Genomic DNA, 17,501 nt, shown 5'->3' with positions numbered 1-17,501 from the left:
TATCTCCTAGATTACTGCAGTGGTTTCCCTGCTTCTGCCCACGTTCCCTAGTCTTTTTGACATAACAACAACGAGAGGAATCCTTTAAACATCTAGTTCAGATCATGTTATTCCTTTGGGCAAACTGTCTAGTGGTTTCCTATCTCACTCAAAGTCCTTTGATGGACTATATGATTTACCCTTCTTCAGCCATACTTTTGTGATCTCATCTTGTATGTCTCCTCATTTTCCCTGAGCACTGTAGACATGATTTTACCTCAGAGTATTCATGTTTGCTGTTTCTTCTACCCAGGATACTTCTAATATCCACATGGCTTATTCCCTTACAAGTTCTGACAGTTAAGTTCGCAAACTCACCCTAGAAAAAGTGCTACATACCTCATTGCTGAATATCACTACAGTTACCTTTGAAGTACTCCCCTTGGGAAGCTATGCATGGATGCCAGTGCCTAGTCCACCCTTCAAAGCAATTTTGGAACTTTTTCTGGAATGGCCATCAGAGCTGTCATTGTGTTACCCTTGATGTCCTGAATGTCATCAAAATGTCTTCCTTTCAATATTTCCTTTATCTTCAGGTAAAGAAAGAAGTCATTGGGGGCCAGATCAAGTGAGTAGGGAAGGTGTTCCAATACAGTTATTTGTTTAATGGCTAAAAACTACCCCCCAGATAGTGTCATGTGAGCTGGTGCATTTTCATGATGCAAGAACCATGAATTGTTGGCAAAAAATTCAGGTTGTTTTCATTTAACTTTTTCACACAGCCTTTTCAGCACTTCAAAATAGTAAACTTGGTTAACTGTTTGTCCAGTTGGTACAAATTCATAATGAATAATTCCTCTGATATCAAGAAAGGTTAGCAACATGATTTTGACTCTTGATTTGGAGTGATGGAACATTTTTGGCTGTGGAGAATTGCCTGACTTCCGTTGTACACTGATGCTTTATTTCAGGGTCATATAGTTACACCCATGTTTCATCACCAGTGATAAGATGGCCCAAAACATCATCTTGCCTCTCCAAAAGGTCTTGACAAACTTCTTTTGCTTTTGTTCATCGGTGAGCTCCTTCCAGACCATTTTTGCACACACCTTTCTCATGCCAAGATTTTCAGTTAAGATTTTCCTAACTGTTTCTCTATCGATGTTTACTTGGTCTGCTATGCTTCTCACAGTCAGCCAACGATTTTGACGCAACATTCAATGAATTTTTGCAATGTTTTTGTCAGTTTTGCTTGTTACTGGCCGCCCTGGCCTCTCTTCGTCAGTGATATGTTCTCTCCCCTCAGAAAAACGTTTAATCCATTTGTACATTGCCATTTTCTTCATGGCAGTATCCCCATAAACTTAGACTAACATGTCTCTGATTTCACTTCCACTCTTGCCAAGTTTAACAAGAAATTGAATGTTTGCTCGTTGCTCTAATTCAAGCTTAGACATTCTCGTGACGGCACACAAAAACATGCAACAACAATAATGAACACCACTCAGCAAGACACCGCCACACGTTGACATGAACACAGCTGTGAGACACTGATATACCGGGGTAATGAAACCTTACCGAGCTGTTTGTACAGTGCTGCCAATGTAAGCGCACAGTGGCAAGTTCGCGAACTTAAGTGTCAGACCTCGTATAGAGAACTTTTCTCAAGGTATGTGCAGTCCTCCTTGGTAAGCTAGGAGTTTTGACTTGCCCCATATAGTAATTACTGCGTCTTGAAGATCACTTTGAGATCATATATGCCCAGTGCAAGATGAAAAACAGTAGCTTACTAATACTTAGAGCTTTCTACTTTTCAAAGTACTCTAAAATCCAAAATTTTCCAGCTACTTGCTTATTTCCACTTAGTTCTCTGCAGACTTGGCAAGATGATTGTAGGTAAATCCCCACCTTTCCCTGTAATATCTCGCAAAAGAATTGAGAAATGCTTTTTTCTTCCAATAATTACCACTTCTATTTATGAACAATGGAAAGGAACAAAACAAAGAGTAAATGAAAGAAATTAAAATATAAACCCACCCTTACTTGACAGTCTGGCCACTTAATGAACCCTCCAGAGGAACCACATTAACACTGTCACCATTTTTAATGATGGGATAACTCAATATGTGCACTTATTCAGGACATTCATAGATTATTAATTACCCATAGACGATATTCAAGCCATAAATGTAATTGCCCAGAGTCTGTCTTTCTTCACGGCCCCAGCATCTTAGACCTGTTTCCTGAATCACCCTCGGGTGTGCGAAGCCCCAGACATACTCTTTGCCCCTCGGAATCTTTTTGACCAAGTCCCCCTTAGCCTCTGCTGGTATCGATCTGCCAGGCACCCTGTGCTAAGTGTCTGCTTTTAAGTATTGATTCTCCCGGCAAAGATATAGTGATGGTGACGATGACAGCCCCAGTTATGTTCGTGTTCACAGAGGGGACCTGGGAAGCAGATTACAAAGATCGATTTATTTTGGAGACTTAGGGGACATTTTTGTTGCCCTTGCCTCTGAATCTGTGCTTTAAGACAGTTTACAAATAATGAGGGCTGTTAACTGGAGAAAGAGACATGTTGAGCAGATGGCCCATTACAGGTCAAGAGCCTAAACTGGTGGTAAACCGGGGTGGAGGTTTGGACACAGGGGCGTCCTTAGGGAAATGTATTTCTTGTTCCCAGATGTGGAATAGTTATTTCAGTAGCAATAAGGGTGACCTTAAAGAGGGGCCAATCCCTGACATGACTCAAGGCTCAAGCGTGGGGAGCTTTACAAAGCAAGATTTCCAGTGCTGATCTAGGCTTTGCCCCAGTCCCAGTGGCTTTGCCTGGGGTGCTTCGTGGGGACCCCACAGAGATGGGGCGTGGACTTTGCCTTCACTGGGGATGAGGGAACCCAGGGTGCCTCTTCTTTCTCTCACAATGCACTATTATTAATTTTCTGATTATAAACATAATATGTGCTTATTATAAAATACTGAAAAATTTAGACATAAGGTAGAGAATGAAAGTCCCCTTAATTCTATACTATAGACATAACCATTGTTTTAATTTGTTGTATACTTTTCAAGAAGTTTTTCTATGTCTCTATAAACTCAAATATCAACACATATATATCTTTTAGGTAAACAATATAATATTAGACCTACTCATCTATAAAATATTTCATGGACATCTTTCTATGCTAGTAAATATAGATTTACTTGTTCCTTACAACACTTAAGAGTTTGGTTATAAGGCTATGGCACGATTTAATTGGTTGTTTGAATTTAATTAAACTTTTTATAAACAGTACTGCACAAAGAAATCATATACATTAATTTTTTACCCATTTGTTTAATTATTTCCTTTGGGAAGTTTCTACAAGTTTAACAGCTAGGTCAAAAGGAATGCTTATGTAAAATTTTGGTGTATATTGTCTAATTTGTTACCTCCAAAAAGGTGAACAAATTTATACTTCACCTGTAGTATATTTATACCTCACCAACTTTGAATATTATTATTCTTTATGATCTTTGCTGATTTTAAAGTAGAAAATGATATTTTGTTGTTATTCTAATTTACCTTTCTTTGATTACTAATCAGGCTGAATGTCTTTTCAAAATTTTTTTGGAAATTTCTGTTTCTTCTTTTGAAAGTGCCCTGATTCTTCTTACTTTTGAGGTGTGGGAGATGATTTGTCTTTTTAAAAATATTGATCAATAAGACCTCTTCATCAAATAGAGATACTAATGTTTTTACTGCTCTGTACGTTACATATTTTCTACCCAAAGTACATTTTATTGCCGCCTTTATCATATTTTTAAACCAAGGATCCAATAAAGGTTCACTCATTGTATTTGGTTGTTAAATACCTTTAATTTCTTTTTAATACAGAATAGCGACTCAAATTGTTTCCCCTGATAATATTAACTTTTTAAAAGAGATTATTTGTGATTAAAAAAAATGTTCTGTATAATATTAGATCAGTTTCCTTCTATTCTTAGTTTATTCATAAGTTTAACCTGGAGTGAATATAGAATTTTATCAACTGTATTTTCTACATTTATCAAACTGATCATTTATTTTAATCGATTAATTTAGTGAATTACATTGATAGATTTTCTAATGTTAATCTACCCTTGAGTTCATGAAATAAATCCTAGTTAGAGGTACTATATTGTTCTTTTTAATGTGTTGTTGGTTCTTTTTGTTACTATTTTTAGGGTATATATGTGTAGATCATATTCATAAGTGAATTTGACTTATAGGTTACTTTTCCCCACTATCTCGGTCATTTTTGACATTGGGGTTATACTAGTCTTGTGAAATGTGTTCTTAAAAGCTTTATAGAACTTTCTTATAAAGCCAACATCTGGAACTTTTTGAGGGTTTGAGTTAACTAATTCTTTCAATTTCTGTTCTTTAAAAAAAGTTCAAGTAGTTATCTTAGAACATTGTTGATCTTTGTTTTTGGCTTTCACATTTTTGGCATAAAGTTATAAGTAGTATTATTTTATTAAAAATTGTTTCTTCCCTATCTGTAGTTATATTTAATTTTCTCATCGCAATGTTGTTTAAGTTTTTTCAAACTTTTTTCTTTTGTCAGATTTGTCAAACATCTCTTAACATTGTTTTTTTTTCTCAAAGAACTTGTCTTAGTTTTACTTAATAATTCTAGTTGTTTTAAACTTTCTAATTCATTGGTTTCTTTTGTTTATTTTGTTATTCTTTTTTTGGCTTCTCAGTCTACTGTTCCAAAAATATTTATTCCAGACATTTCTTGTTTTAGGAAAAACACTTATTTAAAGATATGATTTTTCTCCTGAGTAAGATTTTGGCTACATCCCATAGAATTTTCCATTTAGTATTTCAACATATGTTAATTTCTAAATAATTTATAAACTAAGTTTTTATTTATTCTATGACACAAAAGTTATTTTGAAGAGTGAGGTTTTAAATTTAATTCTATTTTAATCAGTCAATTGATCCTATAAGAATTCTACTTTTAGAAACTTATTGAGAATTTTTTATGGCCTAGTAAATGATCTTTCTCTCAGAACATTCCACGGACATTTGAAAAGAAAGTGTCCTCTCCTCTTTTTAGGGAACGTATGATTTGCTGTGAACTCAAGTGTGTAATATGTGTTATTCACATATTTTGTACATATTCTTTGTCATCTTGACATGACAAATTTTGGGAATGGTTTGTTAACCTTTCCCAATGTACTTACGGATTTGACAATTTTTTTTTCCTATTCCTAGCACTTCTTATTTTTTGTTTTTTTACTTTTTGGAGAGAATGTAGTAAAATTTAAGAGCTGGTCTGTCTGCCTGGTTTGAATACCAGCTCCACCCTTACGAGCTGACAGACCTTGACAAACCTTCTCAACTATAAAATCATATCATTTATTTACTTTAGAGGGCTCCTGGGAGGATTGCATAAGTTGCTGTACATAAAGAGCTTAGAACTGTGCCTGACACACTGTGAGTGCTCTATTACTCTCACCTATCTGCTGCCATGATATTGAGAGTGAAAATGTTCACAAATTTCTAAATTAATAGGTTGCCAGTGCTGCTATCTATTTTGGTCTATCGATATGAATTCATTTTCTTTGTCCCATATAGATGTTTTTGCCTTGAATTCTGTATGAGCTAATGTTAACATTGCTATAGTGTTTTCTTTTTGTATTTTCCTGGTCTGACTTTGGGCATCTGCATATTTTCAACCTTTTTGTACTATTTTATGACATATTCTAATAAATAGCATGTACCTGAAGCTCATCAGAAAATAATCAGTCTGAAATTATGTTATCATTTAATAAGGGAGCTTTATTTACAATTGTTGGGATTACTTATATTCCTGTCATCTTCATGTTTTTGTTGGATACATTTCTAGATATCTTGTCAAGGTTGAGTTGTTGCTAGTAGCTAAGCTTAGATGTTTCTAGGCTGGTGTGGCTAGAGAAAAGTCTGCGTCTCCTGCTTCAAAGTAAGAAAAACCTGAAGCTTGCCAGGGGGCATAGCATGTGAAGTCACACTCCTTTTGGTACCCTGGAACTGAGTTTTCTTCTAGCTGTCATTCAGTGAGTGCCTAACATAAGCCAGGCACTTTTCCAGACATTTGTATGTAGATTGCTTCATTTAACTGTCACAAGAACCCCAGGAGATAAGTATTATTATACCTATAGATAGGGTGACTAATTAAAGAAATTAGGGGGTGCGCCCGAAGACCTGAAGAATATATAGTCTGTAATGTATAAACTCATTCCCTTTCCCACATGTATGCATGGGATATGGAGTAGGCTAAGAATTGGGTTCCTGAATTGACTTTTATCGAATTTCTGAATGAATATGAGGTTGTCAGTGCTGCTGCAGACAGTGGGTCTTCTTATTCTGGGTCACCCACTTTCCGTACAAGTTTATATTTCCACTCCATGTTGCTTGTTCTGGAGTGGATAATCCAGAGTCTAGTTTTTTCACTGCTAGAGGAAAAAAAAAAAGTCTTAATTCCGTGGCATGTGCCACATCCTGTCTTTCATCCTGTTTGTTTTTTTTCAGCAACTCAGTCTGGAGTTAGTGGGATCTGTGCTTGGTGGTCTCTCACAATCCCAGAGAAGAGAAGGCTCTTGTTTTATCCATCCTTCTATCTCCCATGCCAAGAAGATTGCTGGGCCTAGAGTAGGTGCTATTTCTAAAAATGACCTGAGCTCAGAAGAGGGAAAGTTGTTTTATAGCAACAGTTGAATTATGAGGATTTAGAAAAAGGCCATAGAATAGAAATGCATTCTCTTAAAATTATTTTTTCTATAACTCCTACATGACTGTATATAATGCAATAAAAAGAGAGTGTTTATTGCTCTTTCAAGAGCTGACTCTGGACTAAAGCAGCATGTGCTTTCAGTAGGAGAAGCTTCCAGTCACCACAGGAGGGTGGAATGACATTGACATAGGAATGACCGTTTGCATTGGTAATGCAAGTGAGGACATCCGAGTAATAAAAGTGCTCCCAAGCCAGCTGCTGGGGAGACATATAGCCCTGATCTCACAGGAATTCCACAGTCGGACAAAAAAAAAACCACCAAAAAAAACACACCACAGCAACCCAAATGAAAACTCCCAGCTTACATCAGAGAAATACTGCTGCAGAGTTTTTAATGAGATCCCTAGGTGAATTAGTGTTTTATACGGGCCTGTTTGACTTCCACAGATATCTGGCTAGACCTTGATTGATTGTCAGGCTTTTTCAGCAGCATCGATTTTCACTGCTACAACACTGAGATGATGAGGTCATTGTATTTTGCCGTGTTATTGAAGCTCTTGTTAAAGCAACCTGGGGGTCATACTCACATGTAGGCACTGACTTCTGGCTTGTGCTAAGTTTGAGAGATGGGAAGTTTGAGATAAGTAAAATGATAAAGGCAAAACCCCCCCACAATCTCCTCTCTGATTGGGAGGGGAAATTTCAGAGTTTTATGAATTAAAATGATAATCAGTAGCTATTAATCATAGCTGACCATTTTCTTTCATTACTTGCTCTCATTTATCAAGCATGCAAGTACATAGGTCTGGTACTGTCACACGTGCTTTACACACAGGAGCTCTTTTTGCTTACTCCACCTGTAGGTGAGGAAGCGGAGTCTCAGAAAGGTTGGGTTGCTCACGAGGGGTTAACTAGTCAGTGGAAGAGCTAGGTTTTGGATTAAGCTGTGTCTGACTCCAAAACCCATGATTATAACTGCTAGTTTTCTATATGATGGGTGTGTGAGTAGTTAGAGATTCCCTTTGGGTAAGGCCAGAGAGGAGTATTTGAGGTGGCTGCGTATGTGATACCCTCTGTCTCCCGGGTGGACTGGGTCCTGGGGAAAGTGGAAATATCCCAGTATCTTTGGACACACCAGCTTCAGTTTGCCCACTTGCAGAAGGCAGCCACCTGAGCTTTCCTTCTGCTTGAGTGAGGCTGTGCCCATGAAGGGGCCTGAGAGAGCTTTGTACATTTTGGTATTCCTCCAGCTACCACCTATTGATCAGTGGCTGCCAGAAGCTTTAATCCGATTAGAGTCTGTAAAACTGGTTTCCATCTCTGGCGCCTGACTCAGGTTTCAGAGCAAGGGGAAAAAGTATGACATCACCCCAGCTTGCATCTGTGCTGGGTGGCTAATGAAATTACGTGATGGATTTGAGGACCATTAAAGTCAATGTTGATTCTTCTTATTATTAAGAGTACTTTCAAATTTACTGCACCGTAGGGCAGGCTCAAAAGCATCATTTTTCATAGGTGTGTTCATTGCTCTGGATTTTAGCGCACCAGTCCGTGGGATATGGAGAATGCTCGCAGCACAGAGAATCAATTCTGAAATCTGCAGGATGAAAGTGCATGTAGCTCTCTTGCTGGAGGGACGAAAAGTTTCTGGGATTTTTCCATAATAAGATATCCTGATGACCTTGGATTGAAAAAGCCTAAAATGAAACAAAACGTTTGTTAAAGAAATATTGAGTTCCACTGTTGCCATTAGCATACACAGTAGTCTTTTTAAAAAGTTTAAATGGTTAGTGTGCAAAAAGAGTGCTCAGTTCAGGTCACCACCAACTTACTGAGCATAGATACTGAGCTAGCACCAGACATACACTATACTGAAGGGAGAGACCATGTCTGTTTTGTTCATCAGTGTATCTCCAGGGTCCAGCTAAATGGCAATCTGGCAGAAATGATTCTCTCTCTCTCTCTCTCTCTCTCTCTCTCTCTCTCTCTCTCTCTCTCTCTCTCTCACACACACACACACACACACACAACACTTCCTTGTAATATGACATGCATACTGTAAAGTGTATAGATCTTAACCATACAACTCAATGAATTTATACACGTAAACGATAACACACACATGCATACCTGTGAACTGTCACCTAGATTAAGACATAGAACATTTCCCAGATCCTAGAAGTCTTTCTCACATTCCCCCAACAGAGACAGCCTCTTTTTTGACTTATATAGCCACAGATAAGTTTTGTGTGTATTAGTGAATATACTTCATATAAACTCATGTAAGTTGAATCTTCATATAAATGGAATCATACAATGTTATCTTTTGTGTCTGGATTCTTTTACTTATCTTTATCTCTGAGATTCCTTCATGTTTCTACATATAAAAGTATGTAAAAGTAGCTTCTTCTTTTTATTGCTATGTAATATTTCACTGTATAAATACTGCACCACTTATGTATTCTTCTATGCTGGGTTTTTGGGTTGTTTCTAATTTTTAGCTATTATACACAAAGCTGTTGAAAACATTCTTACACGTATCTTTTTATTCCTTTTTATTTATTTATTGGGGTGACAGTTAGTAAAATTACATAGATTTCAGATGTACAATTCTGTAATACATCATCTATAAATCCCATTGTGTTCGCCACCCAGAGTCAGTTCTCCTTCCATCACCATATATTTGATCCCCCTTACCTTCATCTCCCACCCCCCCAGCCCCTTTACCCTCTGGTAACCACTAAACTATTGTCTGTGTCTATGAGTTTTTGTTTCTCATTTGTTTGTCTTGTTCTTTTGTTGTTTTTGGTTTATATACCACATATGAGTGAAATCATGTGGTTCTCTACTTTTTCTGTCTGACTTATTTCGCTTAGCATTATACTTTCAAGATCCATCCATGTTGTCACAAATGGTCCTATTTCATCTTTTCTTACCGCCGAATAGTATTCCATTGTGTATATACCACAACTTCTTTATCCATTCATCTATCGAAGGACATTTTGGTTGTTTCCATGTCTTGGCCACCATAAACAAAGCTGCAATGAACATTGGAGCACATGTGTCTTTATGTATAAATGTTTTCAGATGTTTTGGGTAGATATCCAGGAGAGGGATTGCTGGGTCATATGGTAATTCTATTTGTAATTTTTTGAGGAACCTCCACACTGCCTTCCATAACGGCTGCACCAGTCTGCATTCCCACCAACAGTGTATGAGGGTTCCTTTTTCTCCACAGCCTCTCCAACACATGTTACTATTTGTCTTGTTGATGATAGCCATTCTGACTGGGGTGAGGTGATATCTCATTGTGGTTTTTATTTGCATTTCTCTGATGATTAGTGATGTTGAGCATTTTTTCATATGTCTATTTGCCATTTGTATGTCCTCTTTGGAGAAATGTCTCTTCAGGTCCTCTGCCCATTTTTCAATTGGGTTGTTTCTTTTTTTGTTGTTGTTGAGTTTCACGAGTTCCTTTCATATGTTGGATATTAGCCCTTTATTGGAGGCACTGTTTGCAAAAATCTTCTCCCATTCACTTGGTTGCCTCTTTATTTTGTCGATGGTTTCTTTTGCTGTGCAGAAGCTTTTAAGTTTCATATAGTCCCATTCGTTTATTTTAGCTTTTACCTCCCTTGCCTTTGGAGTCAAATTCATAAAATGCTCTTTGAACCCAAGGTCCATAAGTTTAGTACCTATGTTTTCTTCTATGCAGTTTATTGTCTCAGGTATTATGCTTCAATCTTTGATTATACGTATCTTTTGATGGACTTTTCCACATATTTCTTTTATGCATATATGTAAAACTGGAGCTGCAGGGTCATGTAATATTTTATATTGTTGGATTGAAAATACAGTTCTTTCTTTGGCTGTGGCCCATTCAGGCTTTGCAAAAGACCTGTGGTCACCTATTCCATGTGTTCTCGGTGGAAAATAATGATAGCAAAGAGTTAAAGAAGAATATATACAGGTCACGCATTATTTACTTAACAAGATGACAATATGACATGACAAACGTGGTTTTAAGGTATAAAATAATGCTGAAAAATTTGATAATCTAGTAATTTTTTTTTGATAATCCAGTAATTTTATTACACCAAACTCAATACTGTACTGCAGGTTATATAGTATAAATTCATAGTTAGCATATTAGTTCAGTAAAAAAATTTATCGAGAGCCTACTGTGTGCCAGGCACTGTTCCAGGCATTTGGGTTATAGTAGATATCTCAGATAAGAAAAGGTCTCTGCTCTTACAAGTTTTAGGTTCCGGTAGAGAAGGCAGACAATAGATACTAAACAACTGAACATGTGCTATAAAATGTATCACTACTGAAACATATGATATTAAAAAATTTTGACAGGATTACAGATATATCTGCTTTAGCAATAGATTTATGGATGAGTTGTATTTGAACTATGTCTATGAGTATACATAGCTTAAAGTCTAGTTATTGGAAAATTAGATTTCAAAAGTCCTATTCACACAATAATAATAATAATAATAATAATAATAGTAATAGTTAACTATGTGGTCTAAGTACTTTACATGGATTATCTTATTTCATCTTCCCATTATTCCTATGCTATAGGTACTATTCTCCCCATTTTAATGGTGAAGAAACTGAGCTGTAAGAGATTGAGTAATTTACCCAAAGTCCGACAGTTGATCTGTAGAGATATTGGGATACAAACCAAGCAGTCTGGCTTTATCCATTCTGTCCTTCAGATGGACAAATATGCATTAATCTACACTGTAAGGTTATCCAAATGATACATAATAAACTAAATTGATAAAGACATTATACTAATGTTAATTTATAATGCAAAAGCAAAACTCAAATAGCAGTGGTTGAAAATTGATCAATTGAAGACAGCATCAATGGTACGTTATTTGCAAATTGTCTTTCCTGAAAACTACTGAAATTCTGTCTTGTATGCTCACGCTCAATAAAAGTTTTTGCAGTATTTCCGAAAGAGTGGCTGCTAGAGTTTTAACAGAATGCTGAGAACCATGTGATTTCACTGATATGTGGTATATAAACTAAAAACAACAAAAGAACAAGACAAACAAATGAGAAACAGAAACTCATAGACACAGACAATAGTTTAGTGGTTACCAGAGGGTAAGGGGGGTGGGGGGTGGGAGATGAGGGTAAGGGGGATCAAATATATGGTGATGGAAGGAGAACTGACTCTGGGTGGTGAACACACAATGGGATTTATAGATTATGTAATACAGAATTGTACACCTGAAATCTATGTAATTTTACTAACAATTGTCACCCCAATAAATAAATAAAAAAAAAGATTCAGTAAACTCTATTCATACATTCAACGAAGAAACTACTGCTAACTCACTTTAGTAGGTTATTAGTAAGTAACATTAAATTAAAATAAAAGGTAACGGGAAGTGTGTCATTTGCTGTCAGTATGAAAGAAAGACTTGGCATTTCTTGGTCTGTTCATTAATTTTCTTTGTCCCATATAGATCTTTTTGCCTAGAATTTTGTGTGAGCTAATGGCAATTGGAAGGCCCCTCCAGAGGACTGAGGTCTGCTCTGAGAATCACTGACCAAAGTGAAACAAGATATGCAAAGGGAACATTTCTCAGCAACATGCTGAGTGCTATGGCTAGTGGTATAGGTTGGGGTTCAGTGAGGCCTAGTAAGTAGCTCCCGTTTCCCTCTAGAGTTCTGAAACAATTAAGAGATGATCAAGAAGTAAGATAGAGATCAAAATATAACTGTTAGTACTGATTAAACTGATAATGGAGACTTGTGGAGTGAGGCAGATTTATGCACCCAGGCACAGGGAGGACTGGACAGACCAGCCTTTCCAAGTAATGGCACCGTGTGCCCCTTATGGTGTTGGGGAAGCAGGAGGACTGTCCTCTCTGTGGTCAGTTTGCTCCCCCGAACGAGAGTAGGAGTAAGCCTACTCCAAGTTGCTCCATTTCCCATGGGAGGAGTGAGTGGGAGGCGGGGAGGCCAGCTGTGTTATGGTGGTGGAACGCCCTCCCCATGGAAGGAAACATCAGCCTGGGGGAAGAAGCTTTTCTTGCCCCTGCAAAATACATTCAGTGTTTATGCTGTGGGGTTACAAAGAAAGGGTGCACCCAACCAGAAACAGGAAGAAGCACTCCGAGAAGGTAACTTGCACTGAATCTAGTAGGAAAGCCAGGAGCTAACCAGATGGAAGTTGGGAAGGGAGGCTGCTTTAGCCCAGTGTTTGGCAGCCGTAGCCTGTGGGACAAATCTGGCCTGTGGCTTGTTTTTGGAAATAAGGATTTATTGGAACACAACCCCTCATTCATTAATGTATTCTCTATGCATTGGTGCTGTAATGGTAGAGTTGAGTAGTTGTGACAGAGACCAAATGGCCCAGAAAGCCTAAAATATTTACTATTTAGTCTTTTTCAGAAAAAAGCTTACCCACCTGTGTTTTAGGCAGTGGGTAATGCTTGGGAGTATGAAAGAGGATGGTGCTGTGTTGGGGATGCAGAGTTGGGCCCTATAAGTGGGTTGATAATGTTGGCACATGAAGCAGGAGGTAGGTGCCCTGGGTGGGGGGAGGGGGTAAAGTGGTGAAAGGAATCACACATTATCTACTGTTCAGCCAGGCGATGCCATAGCCGGCCATGATAAGGAGCCTGGAAAAAGTAATAACATGCATGGACCCCTGGTTCTCTAGAACTTTACAGTCTTCTATAGAGAGCAGTGATGTAGGCAGGCACGTGCATTCTATTAATTATATGCAGACAAATAGACAAACATTTAACAAATAGAGGCTTTAAATTTATAAAGAAATTGTATCATATACAAACCAAAGGTACATGTAGAAGGCGCTATGGCAGTACCATGTTTAGAAAGGATGAAATTGGTCATTCCTCTTTGAGTGGCTTGGGGAAGGGGTTCAGAAAAGAGGCAGAATAGCCACAGCTGTGGAAAAGGAATAAGAAGGGTGAATTAGGATGGGGAATTAGGCACAAGGGTGCCATTTAGAGCCAGAATGAGAAGACTGAAGTGGACCTGAGTCTCTGCCTGAGAGAATAAGTGAGGAGGAAATGTAAGAATCAGAAAGGAGCTCTATGCAGAGAGGGGCCAGGATATTAGGGCCAATCTTTATTATTATTTTCTTAAAGGAATACGACAGTCCCCTCCACCCCCAGCTGTTGGAATTAAAAAAATCATTAATGTATGAGCATTCCTCTCCGTCCTGACTTATTCTGCTTCCAAGCAAGATTATTTTAACATTTTGGCTTCTGGGGTTTAGTCAGGCTACTTAGGACAATAGAAAAATGTTAAACTAGAAGAGGAGATCAGAATTGAGAAGAAATGGAAGTACTGGTGGCGGGGTGGCAGAGTGACTGGAGAATACATCCAGGCAGTTAGGGGAAGGATGGGGAAAAGACCAGTCAGTTTCTTGGGCAGGGCTGAAGAAGAGGGGATTTGGGGGGTTTAAAGAGAGAGGGAACAAGTCTTTGGGGGCTACTCCAGGCATGCATGGCAAGTAGATAATACGGGTAGGGATGACAAATTGATTTTGCTCTCAATTATGAATTGCGTTCCATTTGATGTTTTTCAGCAGCCTCAATAAAGATTAAGACTTGTCACTTAATTCTTGGCTGCCAAACAGTTGTTTAAATATGACGCTGTGCAGAGACTGGACCACGTATGATTAATTCTTCTTCCTAAATCATTTTTTATTTTTAATTTTATTTGAAGAGCTTTATCAAAGTATAATTGACACAACACACTGCACACATTTTAAAGTGCACAATTTGTTGTGTTTTGACACGTAAACACCTGTGAACTATCACTATAATCACGATGATGGATACATCCATCACCCTCCAAAGCATCCTTTTGTAATCCCTCCCATTGCACTTTCTCCAGGAGACCACTGACCTGCTTTCTGTCGTTATAGATTAGTTAGCACTTCCCGGAATTTTATGTAAAATGGAATCACACATTATCTACTCTTTCTATGGGGATGTGTGGGTATGTAGTCTGTCTCCTTTTGCTCAGAATAATTATTTTGAAATTTATTCACATTTTTGCATGCATTAATAATTCATTTCTTTTTACTGCTCAGTAGTATTCCATTATATGGATATACCACAGATTATTCATCTTGTGATGGATGTTTGAGTTTCCAGTTTTGGGCTGTTAAAGTAAAGCAACTGTGAATATTTATGTTCATGTCTTTGTATGGACACATGCTTTTAGTTCTCTTGGACAAATACTTAGGAATGTAATGGCTGGATCATATGGTAGGTATATGTTTTAGTTAAGAAACTTCCAAACTGTTTTCTGAAGCAGTTGTACCATTTTACACACCCACCAGAAGTGTATGAATGTTCCAGTTTTACATCCTCACTAGCACTGGTATGCTCAGTCTCTTTAATTTTAGCTATTCAAATAGGTGTGCAGTGCCATCGCATTGTAGTTTCACGTTTTCTGTCCTTAACGATTAATGATGTTGAACATCATTGCATGTGCTAATATCTATATGCCTTCTTTGGTGAAGTGTCTATTCATATTTTTGCCCATTTCCTATTGGGTCGCTTGCAATCTGATTGTTGATTTTAAGAGCTTTTAAATATATTCTGGATACAATTCCTTTATAAGGTATTTGATTTGTAAATATTTTGTTTCAGTCTGTGGTTTGTGTTTTAATGACCCTAGCAGTCTTTCAAAGAACAGATGTTTTTAATTTTGATAAGTCCAATTTATTGATTTTTTTTCTTTTGTAGATTGTTCTTTTGATGTTGTATCTAAGAAATCTTTGTTTGACTCAAGATCACAAAGATTTTATTATATGTTTTCTTCTAGGAGTTTTATAGTTTTAGGTTTAGTTTGATATAGGTTTAGGTCTATGAACCATTCTGAGTTAATTATTGTATAAGTGTGATTAAAGTTCTTCATTTGCATATAGCTATCTAAGTTTTTCAGCATTGTTTATTGAAAAGACTACCCTTTCTGCGCTGAACTACCTTTGCACCTTTTTCAAAAATCCATATCGTTAAAGAATCCATTCCTGGATTCTTTCTGTTCCATTGATCTATTTGTCTATCTTTACGTTAGTACCATGCTGTCTTGATTGCTGTAGCTTCATAAATCTTGAAATTTGGTGCTTTTAGTCCCCTACTTTTTTTTTTTTAAGTCAGAGTTGTTTTGGCTGTTCTGTCCTTTGCATTTTCATATGAATTTTAGAATCAGTATGTTAATTTCTGGGATTTTTTTGAGTGGAATTGCAGTGACTCTCTAGGTCAATTTTGAGAGAATTAGCGGCTTAACATTATTGAGTCTTCCAACTCATGAATATGGTTTTTATTTAGGTTTTTAAAAATTGGTCTCAGCAATGTTTTGTCATTTTCAGTGCAGGTCTTGCACAATATTTGTCAGAGTGACCCCTAAGTGTTTCACTTTTTTTGGATGGTATTACAAATAGTACTGATTTTTTTCCAATTTGTGGTTCTTTGTTGCTAGTATATAGAAATACAATTGATTTTTGTATATTGATCTTGAATCCTGTAACCTTGCTAAACTCACTTATTTGTTTTAATAGCTTTTTTTGGTAAGTGAATAACTTGTAATGAGCAAACTGAACAGGCACATTTCCATAGGTGAAAGAATGCCATCCACAGCGTTGGTCTGAAGTTGCCTTTTTAAGCTGGTCTAGGATGCCCTCCAGCTGCTCTGGGAATGGCTCTGTGGTGCTTCTTCCAGAACAAAACGTCTCTCATGAAGAAGGGTTAGGGCAAAATCACGGTGAGTGATTACTCCCAGACAGTATATGGGCAAAAATGCCCAGGCCCTATGGTGGGCAAGAATAATGAGGATTTGAATAAACATGAAATGTCCAAGGACACTCCAAAAGGAGTGTCCGCATGGAGACATACCGAATGGAGGTAGGTCTGTGGGAGTTGGCTGCCACCCGTGCAGATAGTCATAGGAATAGGGTGAGGGAAAGACTGCTGTGTGACAGCAGTATTTCTTATTTCCCATGAGGGGAACATTCATCTGAACCAACCCTGAGAGGAAGAACTGAAGCGGGAAGAGTGTTGGCTATGTCTATATGATAGTAAATATATAGATAATAAATGGGAACTTTAGCTAATGCATTGGAAGTTTATTTCAATTCCTGGGTTGTTATCATGTGGGTAAGATGAATTGCTGGAGTGACTTTGTTTTTAGGTGCTTATTTTATGTCACAGAGGCACAGTTGTTATGAAATAAGAAATGGCAGACTGTGGCAACAGATTGGTTATGGCAGAAGAAGGATTGAAATGAGTCAAACAGAACTCCAGTGTTTTCTGTAATAGGAGTGCAAGGATATTGTCGGTAGTTAGAGAAACCCTGGCACGGACAAGGAGATGTACAGGTAAGGCTCACATTAAGTTGGTCTATAAGTTCAATTTTAAATAAGACTTGGTGGGACTGACCAAATGATTGCCATTCTACGTCTGTTCCTCTACGTAGAATCCTTTTGTTCCAAGAAGACCCTTTGGGTGTACTATGAGGGCAAAGGTAGTGAGAAGCCAAATGGCCAGAGAGCTAGACCCTCCATCTTCCTCACTCCTATCCTAACTTCTGCATTCAACCAGAAGACTTGCCCCTTCTTTTAGAAAAACAATCTGTATAATATATTAGGATTCCACATCAGAAGTTGTTTTCTGAAGAACTGTGTGTGTGTGTGTGTGTGTGTGTGTGTGTGTGTGTGTGTGTGTGAAAACCACTGGACTAGATTAATGAAAGTGATCAATGATAAATGCC

The 17,501-nt window shown here is 37.6% G+C and overlaps 1 long non-coding RNA gene across 2 annotated transcripts in view; it reads left to right on the top strand.

The window, feature by feature from the left end:
* LOC141570423 (uncharacterized) overlaps window positions 1-17,501 on the top strand; it is a 121,617-nt gene that overhangs the window by 91,318 nt on the left and 12,798 nt on the right. The window lies entirely within an intron of this gene.

The sequence above is a fragment of the Rhinolophus sinicus genome, chromosome 3 (assembly GCF_057876585.1).
Source record: "Rhinolophus sinicus isolate RSI-liver-muscle chromosome 3, RSI-T2T, whole genome shotgun sequence".
Lineage (NCBI taxonomy): Eukaryota > Metazoa > Chordata > Mammalia > Chiroptera > Rhinolophidae > Rhinolophus > Rhinolophus sinicus.
Note: the sequence above shows the minus strand (reverse complement) of the source record. Positions and strands in the feature narration are given on the sequence as shown.